This window comes from Vicugna pacos, chromosome X (genome assembly GCF_048564905.1).
Source record: "Vicugna pacos chromosome X, VicPac4, whole genome shotgun sequence".
NCBI classification, from domain to species: domain Eukaryota; kingdom Metazoa; phylum Chordata; class Mammalia; order Artiodactyla; family Camelidae; genus Vicugna; species Vicugna pacos.
Genome location: NC_133023.1, coordinates 32,016,219 through 32,030,839, shown reverse-complemented (window position 1 = coordinate 32,030,839; position 14,621 = coordinate 32,016,219). Strand labels below are relative to the sequence as shown.

Sequence of the window (14,621 nt, the reverse complement as noted above, 5' to 3'; positions counted from 1 at the left end):
GGGTGCCCAGGAGGGGTCCCTTGAGAACCAGGTCACTCAGACCCGTCCCTACACCTCCACTTCCTCCTGAATGCCCTGCCTTTCCCCTTTCTCCACATGCATTTCTCCCCACCATCTTGGTGTTGGGTTAAGAGAAATCAGTAACAACAGCCAATCAGACAGTCCCCCAAACAGACAGCCTGGATCTGCTTGGAAACCCTTCATCAGGCTAAAACCCTCACAGCAACTCAGACGGACTCCCTGACAACCCAGCAAGGAAATGGACAAAGAGGAATCCTCTGCAGAGATGCATTAGCGAATAGTCCCCAAATGTCGCTTACCATCCTGGGGGTCTGCCTGGTCCCGCTCCTCCTCCGAGGTGCCCTTTGGCTCCCCGAGCCCATCCATCTCCCAAATCAGGCAGCCACAGATGCTAAAAATGGTCCGACTGACAAGTAAAGTGGGGGTGGGGGCGATGGTGAGCAGGGGACCAGGAGAAATAGTTGCTTGTACAGGTTCGAGTGCTTATTTTTCTTTCTCCAGATTTAATGGCAGGAAAATCCTGTATCAGATGAGGATTAACAGAGACGAAAGAATGTGTCTGCCTTTCGAATCACCAAAGCCAGTGACAGATTTTGCTGACACACCAATCAGCTTTATCCGCAGGCCTTGGCTTCTCCATCTGCCTGGCCCCTTTCTCTCCTTAAACCTTCTGCAAACCCCGCCTCTTGCCCTGACCCCAGCCCCAGCCCCAAGCAATTTCCAGCCAGAAATTGGCTTCCTGCCACCCAAACAGCATCATCAGCATTTTCAACAAGGACATGCCATATAATTTGCAGAGGTGGGGAAGGGACAGAACAGCTTAAAATAATGTTTTCCCAAAATGCAGGCTGCTGTGTTCGTCCCTTTCTCTGTGGAGTGGTTGATGGCGGATGGTCCAAAAACAGATTGTGGGGAGGGCCTTTCACTACAACAAGGCTAGAGAACCGGTTTGGGGTCAAGGCTCTGCTTGCCACCTCCTAAAAGAAAAGGCCAGTGGGCCGTTTTCAGGACCTGGCTGAGATTTCTCAAACCCATCAGAACTCAGAGTGTGGCTCCCACCCGAATGGCAGCAGCAGCAGCAGCATCTGGGAGCTGGTTAGGAATGGGGAGTCTCAGCACCTCCCCCCCTTCCCCATACCCCTTGAGTCAGCACCTGCATTTTAACAAGGTGCTTAGGCTCCCTAAAGTGGAAAGCCCTGGTTTAGGAGAGTAGTGGAGGGGGTCTGTTCAAGGTGGCGGTGGCAGTTTGGACATTCCCATATCCTTCTGGCCCCAGGAGATTCACCAGGCCAGGCCTTAGGGTCTGGCCCTCTGCTCTGCTGGAGCTGGCTCCCAGGTATCCGTGGCAACCTCACACGTCCCGGCTACCCTGGCCTTGGTGTGCCAGCGCTGAGGGGCCAGACGTCCCATCCCACAACAAGGTCTCGGGATGTGAAGCTGAGCTTCTGAGGCTGCTGTGCCCTGGGGAATTTTTGTTTTCTTTCATTTGGGCCTGGAAAGCCAAAATATGGCTGAACTTGTCATAACCTCTGCTAGGAAGGAAACCATACTGCAGATGGGGTAGGGATGTGGGTGGAGGAAGCCCCCCAAATGAAGTCCCTGTCCCCAGGGATGGGCATACCCTGCCCAGATGGGAGCGGTAGGCAGCACTCCCCTTGTGTTGGGGGTGTCCTCACAGACTTCATTCCAAACCTTGGCCCCATGAAGCCTCCGCTCCCCCAGCAACAAGCCAAAGACAGAAACGTGGTTGTGAGAGCAGCCTGATTGCATCGACAACCCTGGTCTGCGCTTATTGGGTCGACCTTGCCTTCAGTCCTCTCCAGGCTAGTGGGCTTTGAGCCAAGCATCTCCTTGAGAAAGACGGCCTCTGCCCGTGAAATCAGACATTTCTTCCCAGTGCAAAGGAGCAATCAGAAGCCTCTGGATCAGGGGGTGGGGGTGGGGGAGAGCAAGGGCCCATCCATCAGGTCAGCTAGTACCACTGACAACAACTGGGGAACCAGCAGCCTTGTCTCAAAGCTTTGTGCCCCAGGGGAAAAAAGCAAGGGAGGAGGGGTGGTCACAGGAAGTGCAATTGACTGGCGAGCCCCTAAGGAGAAATTTCAGACTGGAACCTGTCATCCAAAGATCAAGAAGGGGGCCCCCAGCCACCCGGAGGCTACCAGGGCAGTTAGCACTCTCTGTCATGATGCAGTTGGTGGCTGATTAGAGGGGCAAGAAAAGGGAGGAGGGGTATGCTAAGTGAGTGCGTGATATAGAGGTGGCCCAGGATGCAACGCTTTGCCTTTGCAGGTGGCTTTATAGAAAAGCTTCCGGGGGTGGGGGGGCGCAGGGGCGGGGCAGACGGGAAGCCCTAGTGTTTCTTTGTAATTCCTGCTGCACTGGTTTGGAGGCAGCCAGCAGGGACTCAGCATGGGGCCTCTAATGAAAGGAAAAGACAAAATTCCTCCTGAGTTCAGGGATTCAGATTTCAACTGCCTCTGATGGGCACCCTCAGAGGGGGCTTGGATACCAGATTCTTTCCATTTCTCCCCTCCCTATGCCTCCTGCTTGCACACGTGCACACACACACACACACACACCCCACATGGAGACAAGACCATTTCGCCAAGGCAGCGCCTGCTGGCATGTTCAGCCTGGCACCGAGTGAAACAAAGCAAGGTGCCCTGTCTCATTTGATACAAGGCAGGTAAATGAGGCAAACTCCCAGCAGAGCCCAGGAAGGAGGGCTTCATTCAATGCTTTTATTTGCAGATGAGGTACCTCGAGCCCTACAGCAACATGAAATGTCCTTATGCTGAGTTCAGATTCCCCCAGAGGCAGATCCTGAGATACAAAGGGAAGTACTTGATTTGTGAAACGATTGCGCACACACCAGCAGGAGAGTGGAGAAGGCAGACATCAATGGTTTTATCAAATAAGTTGGTGCTGGGGGCAACAGAGCGTAATCCCGAGGCAAACTGTAGGACAGAGCACATACCTCAGAATTATCCCCCCTGCAGGGCAGGGAGCTGGGGCACTTGTCCACCAACTCCCACCCTTGGGTAGAGGCTGCTCTCAGAGGAGATGAGGGGCCTTCCTCCTCCAGCAGCCTCTGGCTGGCAGACAAAATGATGTAGACGCAATGATTCCTAAAGAAGACTTCTTTCCGGGCTCATTTCTTACAGCAAATCTGGGCGGCTAAATTCCTTATGAAAGCTGGGAGTCGCTAAGCTTCCCCAATTTTGAATTGGTAAAGAATTGCTGATTACCAAGGAGGTATGGTGGGGACTTTTGCTCAATGCGGAGCTCCCCTGGGATGGGCTGTAGGGTCTCTCATCCTGCTCTGATGGGTGAGGCTGCCCCACAGGGGCTCCACAGCTGGCAGCCCCACCCTACGTGGTGGTACAGCGATACTGGAAGTACAGCCTGTTAACAGGAGGACACAGATTCGCCTCCAGCCTTTCTACTGCGGTCACAATTCACAGACAACCAACCCTGGATGGCTGGCCCTCAGGCCTTTGCTCCTTTCTTTTCCCACTTCTCCACCTGCTGAAACCCCATCCACCTCTGTAGGTTTAGCACAAGTGCTACCTCATGTAAGAAATGAGCCCCTTCTTGGCACCCTCCATCCTCACTCACAGGCATCCAGCTTGCCCTTTATAGTGTTTGGATGGTCCAGGGCTGTACTTGGTCCAAGTCTGCAGCCCCATAAAGCCTGAGGTACCACCTTCAGACTGGGCAAGATGGAAGGCGAGGAGTCAGGGGACCAAGGACATGCCCACCAAGTTTCAGGTACCTGGGACCTCAGGATTCCCTGCCCAACAGATTCTGAACCTGCTTTTCTTAGCCCATCCTCCTGAGGGTAGACTGTGCCACCACTGTGCACATTTGAGAAGTGGCCCCTTAAAGGACAGCTGTTTGCACTTGAGGACATGTGTGGGAAATGGTCCTGGTGGCGGTGAAAGGGAGCAGCACCCTGTGGCACCCCCCTCCTGAACTCCTGCCTCTTGTTTATAGAGGAGCTGGAGACTTCCAGGCCTCCCTGAGTCACAGAAGAGCAGGCTCAGACAGTTGATTAGGACAAGCCTCCAGGCACTGGGGGATGGCCACGACTCTGACCACCTAGCTCAACGATTGAGATGATTCTTCATTTCCCTTTAAAACTTTCATGGCTGAACAGAATCTTTGGAAATTTTTTTGGACAGGGGGGATGCTGGGTCCACCAGATTCCAGGCATGCAGGCATTCTGCTTAAAAGCAACTTTCCTTTTTCTTACCAAGGCTGTTGCCCCCAGGATCATACTCCTGCCCCTCCCTCGAATAGAAACCAATTATCTAAGTCTCAGGAAGCAGTTGCAAGGAGAAGAAACAAGAACTCAATTAGAACCAACGCCCAAGATGGTGTAGGATTTGACTTCCAGTGGACCTTGAACCTCATTATTCGCTCACCTTAATGTATTATCATGCTAAATAACCCACCCACCAACACCATGACAGTTGACGATTGCCATGACAACCACCGGAAAAGCCCCTACAAGGACTGATTGGCTCCATCACACCCAGAAGGACATGATGGCAGAAGCCTCACATGAAAGTTCACGTGGGCCAACCCGGGCCAGAGCTGTCTCTCCGGCCATCTTGGCTGAGGGCTCCTCACTCAAGTGCTTCCTTTTCCCACTCGATTGCTTTTCTTTCCTTCTCCCTGCTCAAGCACTTTCCTTCCTTTCCTCTTTTGAGAAATAAAAGCAGTTTTCACTCTGTCCCTCTGCCTCAGCTGTAAATTCTTTCTAGGTGGCAGGCAAGGACCCACACTTTGGTGGGTCTCCAAATTAGGGGGGTCTCACTATCAGCTAACCATGTGGGATGGACGCAGACTGGGAAGAGAGGGAAGCCACTCTCGGCTACCACATTCCAGCTCAGAACACTGAGGAATACAAGAATTTCAAACTTGAACCTAGCCTTCCAGATTGTTATTTATAGCAGTATATCTGTCAAGGTAGGAGACTGGAACACATTTTAGTTAATCGTTTGTTAGCTTGATTTATAACTTTTAAATATTTAGACATATGGTATGTGGTCCTCTGTGTGTACTCTTATTCCAAGTCCCACAAACACCAGGGGTGAGCGGATGTTTCGCACGCAGGCAGTAGTACACAAATATTTGCTCATGAAGCCCACGTGAGAATAGGGTGGGGGGACTTTAGAAAGACGACTGGGGTGAGTGACAGCCTTGGCCTCTGGCCGAGTCTTTTTCTCTGACTTACTTGCTGGCCTCAGGAGAGATACCCTCACTTTCTGAGCCTTATAGTACTTGAAACTATCCCACGACTTAGTCCAGACCATCATTCTTCGGGTAGGGAAACTGAAGCCCACAAAGGTTAAGTGACCTGATCCCCATGGTGACAGGTGAGGTGAAGCAAGGACTCAGTCCCTCGGTTATTGCGGGACACAATCGATCCCCATCCTGCACGCAGAGAATGGGGAAGGGGAGGGAACCACTCCACTTGCTGCCAGGCATCGCTAAACTACCGTGGCGGAACCCATTCTGTGGCTACAGCACCTAACTCCAACTCCTTTGTTCTCCATTAGCAAACCATTTTGCTTTCCCAGCCCTTTCACTTCCAACCTTCCAATGGAAATGCAGCTCCGTGGAGCCTGCTTAGATCTGGCTGAGCTCATGGGCCTCATTTCTGGAATTGGGGGGAGGGGAGGGGCAGAAAAAACAGTGCTTTCATTCCGCTGACCCCTGATGGAGTGCCGTCGCCCCCACTGCAAGACCGGACACAGTAGGCGTGCGGGCTTGCGCCCCCTTCCGTAGCAGCCCCGCCCGGGGCGCAGGGCGCGCTACCGAGCTAATGGAGGGGCAGCGAGGCAGCGAGCCGCAGGCCTGGATCTTTCGGCCCAGCTCCTCCCTCCCTCCCTGGGCGTTGGAGAACTAGTTCAGCTCGCTAACCCCGGTCGGCAACCACGCATGACACAGTGGGGGTTTTTGCCCCTTAAAATCACGTCCTTGCGAAACCTCTGCAGCTTCCGGGGGTGTCCACCTGCCCGGCTCCCACCCCTCGAAGGTGAAGAGGCGGAGCCGCCGGGCGCTGAGCCCCGCCCCGCCCCGCCCCGCCCCGGCCGGCGGGGCCGCCAGGAGGCGCTGAGGCTCCGGAACCCCCGAGCAGTGGCTCCCCGCCCCCGCGCGCCACTCTCACCAGCTCGGCGGGGCGGGGCGGGGCGGGGCGGGGCGGGACGGGGGCCCGGGAAAGTCCCAGGGCGCGTCTGTGCCGGAAACGTTAGTCACGCACCTGGAGCCGCAGAATATCCAGCTGAAAGGGATGCCAGGGCGAGGGCCTGACTTGCCAAAGGTCACACCCTGGGGAGGGTCTCGCAGAGGCTTGCTCTCCTGACCCGGCTGTGTAGCTCTAATGGTGGCTGATACCCTGTTTGCTCATCTCTAAATGAAGAGCTGGCTCAGGGTCCCTTCCTGCCATATCACTCAACAAACGCAGCCTGCCGCCCAAAGAGACACCTTGGAGCCTCTTTTGAAATCATTGCTTTTTACATTGCATCAAAAGTAGGTCTCTTCATTTCCCAGTAAAGGGAACCAGAGCTCCTTGAAGAAGTTGTTTCCAGGTTTGGGACAGGCAAAGTATAACATGATCCTGGGACATCTTATTATTTCAGAAGACATGCTGTCAACGATACTTGGGTAGAAGAAAAATTGAGTGGTTCCACTGGCCAAGGTGGGAGGGAGAAGCATCAGTAAGAATTGACTGTAATGAACTGAAACGCATCAAATGAAATATACTTGTTAAATCCATGAGCTTATAATGGTACTTGGTAAAGCTCGGCAGTAGATTTTGCAGGTTACTAGGGCATTATTCTGAAAGGTGATAACTAAAGGAAAAGAATCAAGCATTTATCTTGCCTTTCCTTTATGGGCTGTATTTCAGGGTAACTAAATACACTAGTTGATGAGGGAAAGTTTTTCTTTATAAAAGACTCATGGCTAATAAACGCAGAAGTGCTAGAATGAGGAAATCACTACACTGCAATGAAATTATGGATCCTATGGATCATTCTTAAACATGCTCCTGAAATGGCACAACCAGACATTAGGTGCCTCCTGATGTGACAACATAATAGAAAGTTCGCAGCGCTAGCGTTTAAGTATTTGGGGCAGAAACAGAAAAGGAACCTGAAGCTAATCAAGCCTCCAGATCTAGCTACCATTTAAAGAAATATGAAGGATGGAGAAATATGTTAAAAGACACCAAAGATACAGTAAGCTAGATATAGACTGTGGAAAGTTCAGCAGGACAAATGATCCAGTTTTCCCAACAAATTAATGGAACAGGGCAGGGAAGAAAGGAGATCTGTTAAGTAAAAGAGACTTAAGAGATATCAGTCAATGCAATTTTTGGACAATTTTGAATCAACACAAATGAAATACAGACTGATTATTAGATAATATTAAAGAACTGGTTTTCTGTTGGGTGTGCTAATGGTATCATGGCTCTATTTTTAAAATTCTTATGCATTAGGAAAAAATACAGAAGTATTTATGGTGAAATGATATCTGGGATTTGCTTTGAAATACTACCACAAAACAAGTGGCAGGGGAGAACTGAAATAAAAATAGCATAAAGTTGGTAAGTGTGGAAACTGAGTGATGAATACATGGGGGTGTCTCTACTTTTGTGTGTGTCTGAAATCCTTTCATAATAGCCTTTAAATAGTATGTCCCTCATTTGGCCCCTTTCAGATCTATAGCTAAATATATTTGGTGGGGAGAAAATTTTGTGTTTTTCTCTGCATTTCCTTCCATGCATTCCTATCAACTTTCCAATATTTCCTTCACTGAAAATGAAAACAACCTATAACAGTGGAATAATTGGTAATTATGCTTTCCTTTTCTGATCTAGAACAGTTTCATAAATAACCCAGAATTCAAAATGGTTAAACTAAAGAAGAAGCTGAAAATCAGAACTCCTGAGCCTTATAGTCCACTTGATTTATTATTTTGGTTTTCTTGTTTTTTTGTTTGTTTAGATAACCTTAGGACCTAGAGGTGGCTTATAGCCTATAGGTGGCTTATAATAAGTAATAATCTCATGAACCCCAGAATATTCTATTTTAGCTCAGGCGTCTAGCGTATTAAGATAGGAACCAATTTGTGCTTCTCATTAAAAGCTCATGAATGTCAATTCTTGGTCAAGCAAAGGCGAAAGGTTGAGTTCATTGCTGAGCAGTGGGGAGGCAGCTTTATCCTACCCCCAAACAGAACCCTTCTCCTTGTGTTTCACTTTCCTCTTTTGTAAAATGGGGCTGTTTTTACTTCTTCCTAGTAGAATTACAAGAGCTAATTAAAGCCTGTGGAAGCACTTTTAAAGATCCTAAGATGTATGATGCTTGAGAAGTGAAAACTATCATTAATATATTTTAATCATCACGTTAAATACCCACATAGACACACCCACCTTTTCTCCATTCAGGCAGATTTTTGCAAAGGGGTAATTAACAGCGATGATGTCATAGCCACAGATGGCTGCTTTCATCCTGCAAGCTGCAGTTTCCAAATGCTTACTAACTCCTCATTAGACTTTAAAAACATATTAAATAAGTACTGAGTCCCCAAATCTGAGTGAAAGCATGCTGGCAAGAGAAACCTTTTTCTTTGTAAACACAGTAAATGAACATTAAAAGTAGCCATCTTTTAGGTAAGCTTGCCAAAACCCAGAGGGCAGCAGTAATAAAATCAAATGCTGAGATTGCATGTTTGGAAAAATCAACGTGACTGCCTCCAAAAAGATCCCCAGAGACCTAAGCCTGCTTTTTAAGTCCTCACCAGGAAGTGAGGAGCTGCAAGATTCCTGTCTCCTGGCACCTAGAAAGGGATGAGGGCAATTTTTCAGCCGTTAAATGCCAACCCCGCTGGGAAATAGCTGACCGGCGCATTGCTAATGCAGGCACCAGCTACAGTGACGCTGCTCTTTGAAATTCTAATACAATGGTTTCAAATCCCCTTGTGATGGGAAACCTTGTGTCCTTTCCCAATATCTACAAGGAATCATGGGATAGAGGGGTGGAACAGAAGGGTCCTTTTGACCTAGTGACTTCCGGTTCTAATTTCCGGCTTGCTCAGAATTCTCCGTCACCCACACGTCAGCTCTTGTTTTCTCTCCCCGTCCTATAACATGTAATAAAGTCCCTTTTCCTCGATCTCTCCAAAGCTCCACTCACCAAGGCTGTTGTAAATTGTAGCAGACTTTGGCTGAGGGCTTGGACAGTTTAAGACAGAATGTCGGCAGCCTTCAGCCGTACATCCCCCCCTCACTCCACGCCCCTTTCCCCCCAGAGGTCCCTTCCCCTTCCCAGAGCATCTCTCCCACTTAGCTCCACCTCCAGCTACTTTGCCGGCCACCTCCCTCTCCTTTGTTCCTCTCCGAGCTAACTCACCCCAGATTCTCATTTCTTTTCTTATGCTGAGCAGCCTGGCTCTCTCTTTGTCTCATTCCCAGGTGGCCCCAGCCCTGCTATCTTTCTGCAACCACAATGGCCCATCAGCTTGCTTTTCTAAACAAAGACAGTGCTCACCCAAGAAGAATTTTGTTCCAAATTACTCAGGAATGCTTTTCAGAAATTAACGATTTCTGCAGCAATTAACAGAAAAATCCACCTAATTATGCCTTTGATCAGCAGCTCTCAGGTTTGTTTGGTTTATAGGACTCCTCTACATTCTTCAAAATTATTGAGGATCCCCAAAAGCCTTTATGTGGGTTATATCTATCAAGATTTACTGTATAAAATGTTAAAACTGAGAAACTTTAAAATTTGTATTCATTTGAAAATAACAAGGCCACTGCCAGTTAACAAAGGGAGTACATTTTTATGAAAAATAGCTCTATTTTCCAAGACAAAACCAAAAAACTGAGTGAGAATGACACATTTTTGCAAAGCTTTCATGTCTGACTTAATAGAAGACAGCTGGATTTTCTAGCTGCTTCTCCCATCAATCTGTTATGATATTAAACAACATGCAGCCTCTGGAAAACCCCACTGTATGCTCCTGAAAGAATAAGGGTGAAAGGGCAAATAGCAGCTTAAGTACCACTGTTACGGAACCAAACTGGGATCTGCTCGCCAATCTACGGACAGCGGCTCATAGAGAAGGAAAGTGCAGCATTTATTGCAGGCACCGAGCAAGGGGTCCAGCAAAAGTCCTGAACTTCCCGATGGCTTTCAGGGAAAGGTTTTTAAAGACAAGATGAGGGAGAGCGTTGCAGGATGTGTGATAAGCTGGTGGACTTTCTTTTGATTGGTTGGTGGCGAGGTAATTGGGAGTCAACATCGTCAACCTTCTGATTCCACCTGGTCTGGGGTCTGCGTGCTTGTGGGCAGCATGCAGTTAACTTTTTCCACCTGGTGGGGGTTTCAGTCTCTGCAAAACAGCTCAAGGATTTGGCTCAGAATATTATCAGTAGCCCTTGAGGAGGGACTAAAAGTCCTTGACTTTGTTTAATGGCTAAACTATTATTATTTTGTCTTGCTTGAATGTTTTCCTCTGTTTCTATAGTTTCTTACTCCTCTGATTAAATTTACTCCTTGGAACTCGGGGAAGGACTAGAAGGCTAATTTTTTTCTACAAACAAGAGGCAGGTGGAGGACTTGGAGGGGTCTGTACCAGGAAGGCTCCATAGGGTCCTGCTTGGCTACAATATTATGAAAATTTTGTTCTTGTGGGGCCTCTTAAAGGGTCCCAGGGATCCGCAGAGATCCCCAGAACACACTCTGAGAGCCACTATCTTAACACATAAAGACACTTATTGTTTACTTAGTAAGAGGTCTGAGGTAGGTGGGCTCAGGGTTGGTTCTGCAGGTGTCGCCACTGAAGACCCTGGTGCTTACCTGCCTTCCATTCTGCCACCATTGCGTGTTGGCTTCTTGCCTTCAGGCTTGTTGCAAGATGACAGCCGCAGCTCCAGACACTGACTTCCTGCACATTCAAAGGAAGGAGGCAGAGAGACGCATCCAGGGAAGCCACCACCTTCTCCTCATCTCTCTGCTTCTTAGCAGCAAGAGAAAATTTTTTCCATAAAGCCCCCAGCAGACTTCTCCTTCAGTCTTATTGGCCTTGACAGGTCACATGGCTACTCTTAACTGCAAAGGAAGATGGGAAAGCAAGTCTCTGGACATAAGGAACAAGAGGGCTATGATAAGCTAAACTTAAGGCTCCTTGTCCCCTGAGGCTAACCACATGGTGGTCCAAACAAAATCAGGGTTCTGTTAGCAATGTAGGTGGGGGATTAGCTGCATGATAAGCAACAAACAGTGCTACCACCGGCTCTTAAACTAATAAGCATTTCTCCTACCACACCTTTATCCATAATAAGGAAGCAAAATATGCAACTGACCTAATACTATTGGCAGAGACTCAACTACAAGGCTTGGATTTATAGTAAAAATAGTCTCATGGGAATCTCTGGTCAGCTTGTGCCACCAAATTGGGTGAGTGTGCAGAAAAGCATTGTTATTTTTCCAACATCAAGATGAATTAAATTGAACATGAAAATCCATCATATAGATCCCAGAAGCCATCTCTAAGTTCATTTTATAAATATCTATCAGAAATGAGTTCGCTTGTGGTTTCCTTGGATGTAAGATTTTTGTGGAAAGAACAGAACTCCACACGGAAGATCATCATAAAGATTGAAGAGTATTCTTTCACTTAAGTAGATTATCAAGCAAAGCTTCAGCCCCACATAATTCTAGTGGGTGGATGTCCACAGGCGATGAGCCACAGATTTGGAGATGCTCAGCCAATCTTTTGGGAAATATCCATTGAGCAGACTTGGAATAAAAAAAAAATCTTATTATTTGTTTTTCTTTGAAACTTATCTCTTTCCAAAAGGGATTCTAGTAGCATACAACACACGCACACAAGCAAAATAAAATAAACTGGATCTCTACAACAAGAATTTTTCTCCCTCAATGTTTTCTAACCAAAATGAAGAAACTGAACAGGAACAAAAACAGGACAGGAAAAATAAGATAAAGCTAAGGTTAACGCCTAAAATTTATGACATAAGATTATATACTGTTTTTAGAGTTGACTTTCAAAGTTGACACAACTGTCAGCAGCCCCATCAAAGACAGAAATGAATATGAAAATGAATATATATATATATGCATGACTGGGACATTGTGCTGTACATCAGAAATTGACACTTTGTAATTGACTGTACTTCTATTTTTAAAAAGACAGAAATGCAATCAATTACACAATTCCACTGTTACTATGGAAAATATTCTCCCCAGGTCCACATATATACATACGACGGGCATTGGGATAGTGAAACAAACAAACAAGCAAAACAAGATTTCAAAACCATCTCTACAATAAATATAGGAAAGAATTAAATACGGATACTTCTCATTATAGTCTTGAACATAGGCGGAGGGCATAATGTCAAAGCAAATTTCCATAAACATCATGCTACAAATGCCTACAAAGTGGGGAACAGGTACACAGATCCTTGAGGATCTGGTTTAACCCCAAAAGAAAATTTAGAGACAACAGAGGTCCGCACACAGCAAGATGCAATGAGAGATTAGTACATTCTAACCTCACCAAAAGACAGCTTTGAAGAGAAAAAATAAATCTGTAAATATTTTGAGAAATAATGGTACAGTTTGAATTTTAATAAGAATATCTCACTACCATAGATGCTTGAAGGTGGGAGGGCAGAGAACAGAGAATAAAATTTTTAAAACTAGGCTTTTAACATTCCTATAGGAGAATTCAGAGTATCCCGGGTCAATAATAGAAGTAAATACTAGAACTAAACAGTTGTGTAAAAGGCTGATAAATCAAAAACGTTAGAAAAAACCGATTGGTGAAGGTTACCTTCCAATAGAATTCAAAAGGAAATGAAAAGGTGAAAGTACCCCCCATAAAGTCCATAAATTGAAAGAGAGAGAACAAATGAAAATTTAAATCAATTTAAAAGGAAATGGGATATGGTAAAATTTCACCAATTAAAGTATTAAATGTGAATAGGCTGAACTCTCCTATTAAAAAAAAAAGGCAGCTCATTGACTGTTAAAAGAACAAAATCTAACAATTTGTTGCTTAGAAGAGACACACAAAGCAAAAAAATCAACGGAAAGGCAGTGTAAGAGGATATTCCTTCTATTCCACAGAAGAAAAGCTGGGATTACTGTTTTGGTAGCAGATAAAGCAGATGCAATAGCAAAAGGCAGTACAATAAATGAGGTCGTTACATAATGGCCAAATGTACATTAAATTATGAAAATTGAAAAATACTGAATGTGTGTGTTACAGAAACCATTGCAACAAGCCTGGAAAAGAAAATAGACAGAAAGGCAAGAAGAAATTTTTAAAAAGTATTATTTTACTTGGAACCCTCAACATTCCATTTGGGAAATAATAGACAAAGAATATACTGGGAAATACTATATGATTGAATAACTCATTCAACAAATATTTGGGGGAAGGGGGCTCACTATGTTCCAGAATTTCTGTGCTACATGCCAGAAAACAATTCCATAAACAGTATGAGTTTAACAGACATGTGGAGAAACTAAAAATGGGACAAGTTCATATAGTCTTTTCCAAAATGTACATAGATCATATCATTCGCAAATGAACACATGAAAAACTATGATCTTTTATTGGAACACAAAGACCCATTCTTTCATTCATTCAGCACACATTAACAAGTTTATTCAACTTATTAGGTTTGGTATTCACAGAAAGGCAGAAGTACTGTCCACCAAATGGTCAAACCACAAGGCATTAAAATTTTTAGAAATAAAGAAAACAAAATGCCAGTCACATAGGAATGTTTTGACACATTTAAATGCTCTCTTTGGAAGTGCTTGGGTTACACAGGAAATCCAGAACATACGTAGTGGACATCTGTTCTTTTTGCCCTGCCTCATTTCTACTCCCTTCTGGTAACAGAGATCATGTCTTTCTCAGGGGAACTTCCTATCTCCCACTCTGTGCGACTTTGGTGGAACTGTCAATGCCCTGGTTCTGTGGTGAGGAGGTGACCCAGGTGGCCAGAGTAACTCATTCTCCTGGAGATAGTGATTGTCCTAGAATGGGCATGTGGTCCACACAGGACAATCAAAAGCCCTTTTCAAAGACTGATATGGACACTGGGGGAGAAAGTCATGGTAGATTCTCCAGGATTCTGAGAGTTAAGGAGGACGTAAATCTCATGAGGCTGGTGACCATCTCAACTGCCCTGTGGAGACAGTCTACCTGAGACTGAAATCTACACAAAGAAAAGAATGAAGACATAGGAGTGAGAGGACCAGAGTCCTAATGATATTGTTTGGACCCCTGGATCCAGCCATGCCTGAAGCAAGTCCAGTTGCAAGAGCCAAAAAAACTCCCCCCTTCCTAAAAAAATTGTGATAAAATATATAGAACATAAAATTTACCATTTTAAGCCTTTTTAAGAGTACAATTCAGTGGCATTAAGTAGGCACACATTGTTAGGCAACATCACCACTATCCTTCTCCAGAACTTTTCCATCATCCCAAACTGAAATTCTGTACCCATTAGATAACAACTCCCCTCCCCTTCTGCCCCCAAG

The 14,621-nt window shown here is 46.1% G+C and overlaps 1 protein-coding gene across 1 annotated transcript in view; it reads right to left on the bottom strand.

The window, feature by feature from the left end:
* The window catches only part of NYX (nyctalopin), a 59,433-nt gene that overhangs the window by 17,395 nt on the left and 27,417 nt on the right, over nt 1-14,621 (bottom strand). The window lies entirely within an intron of this gene.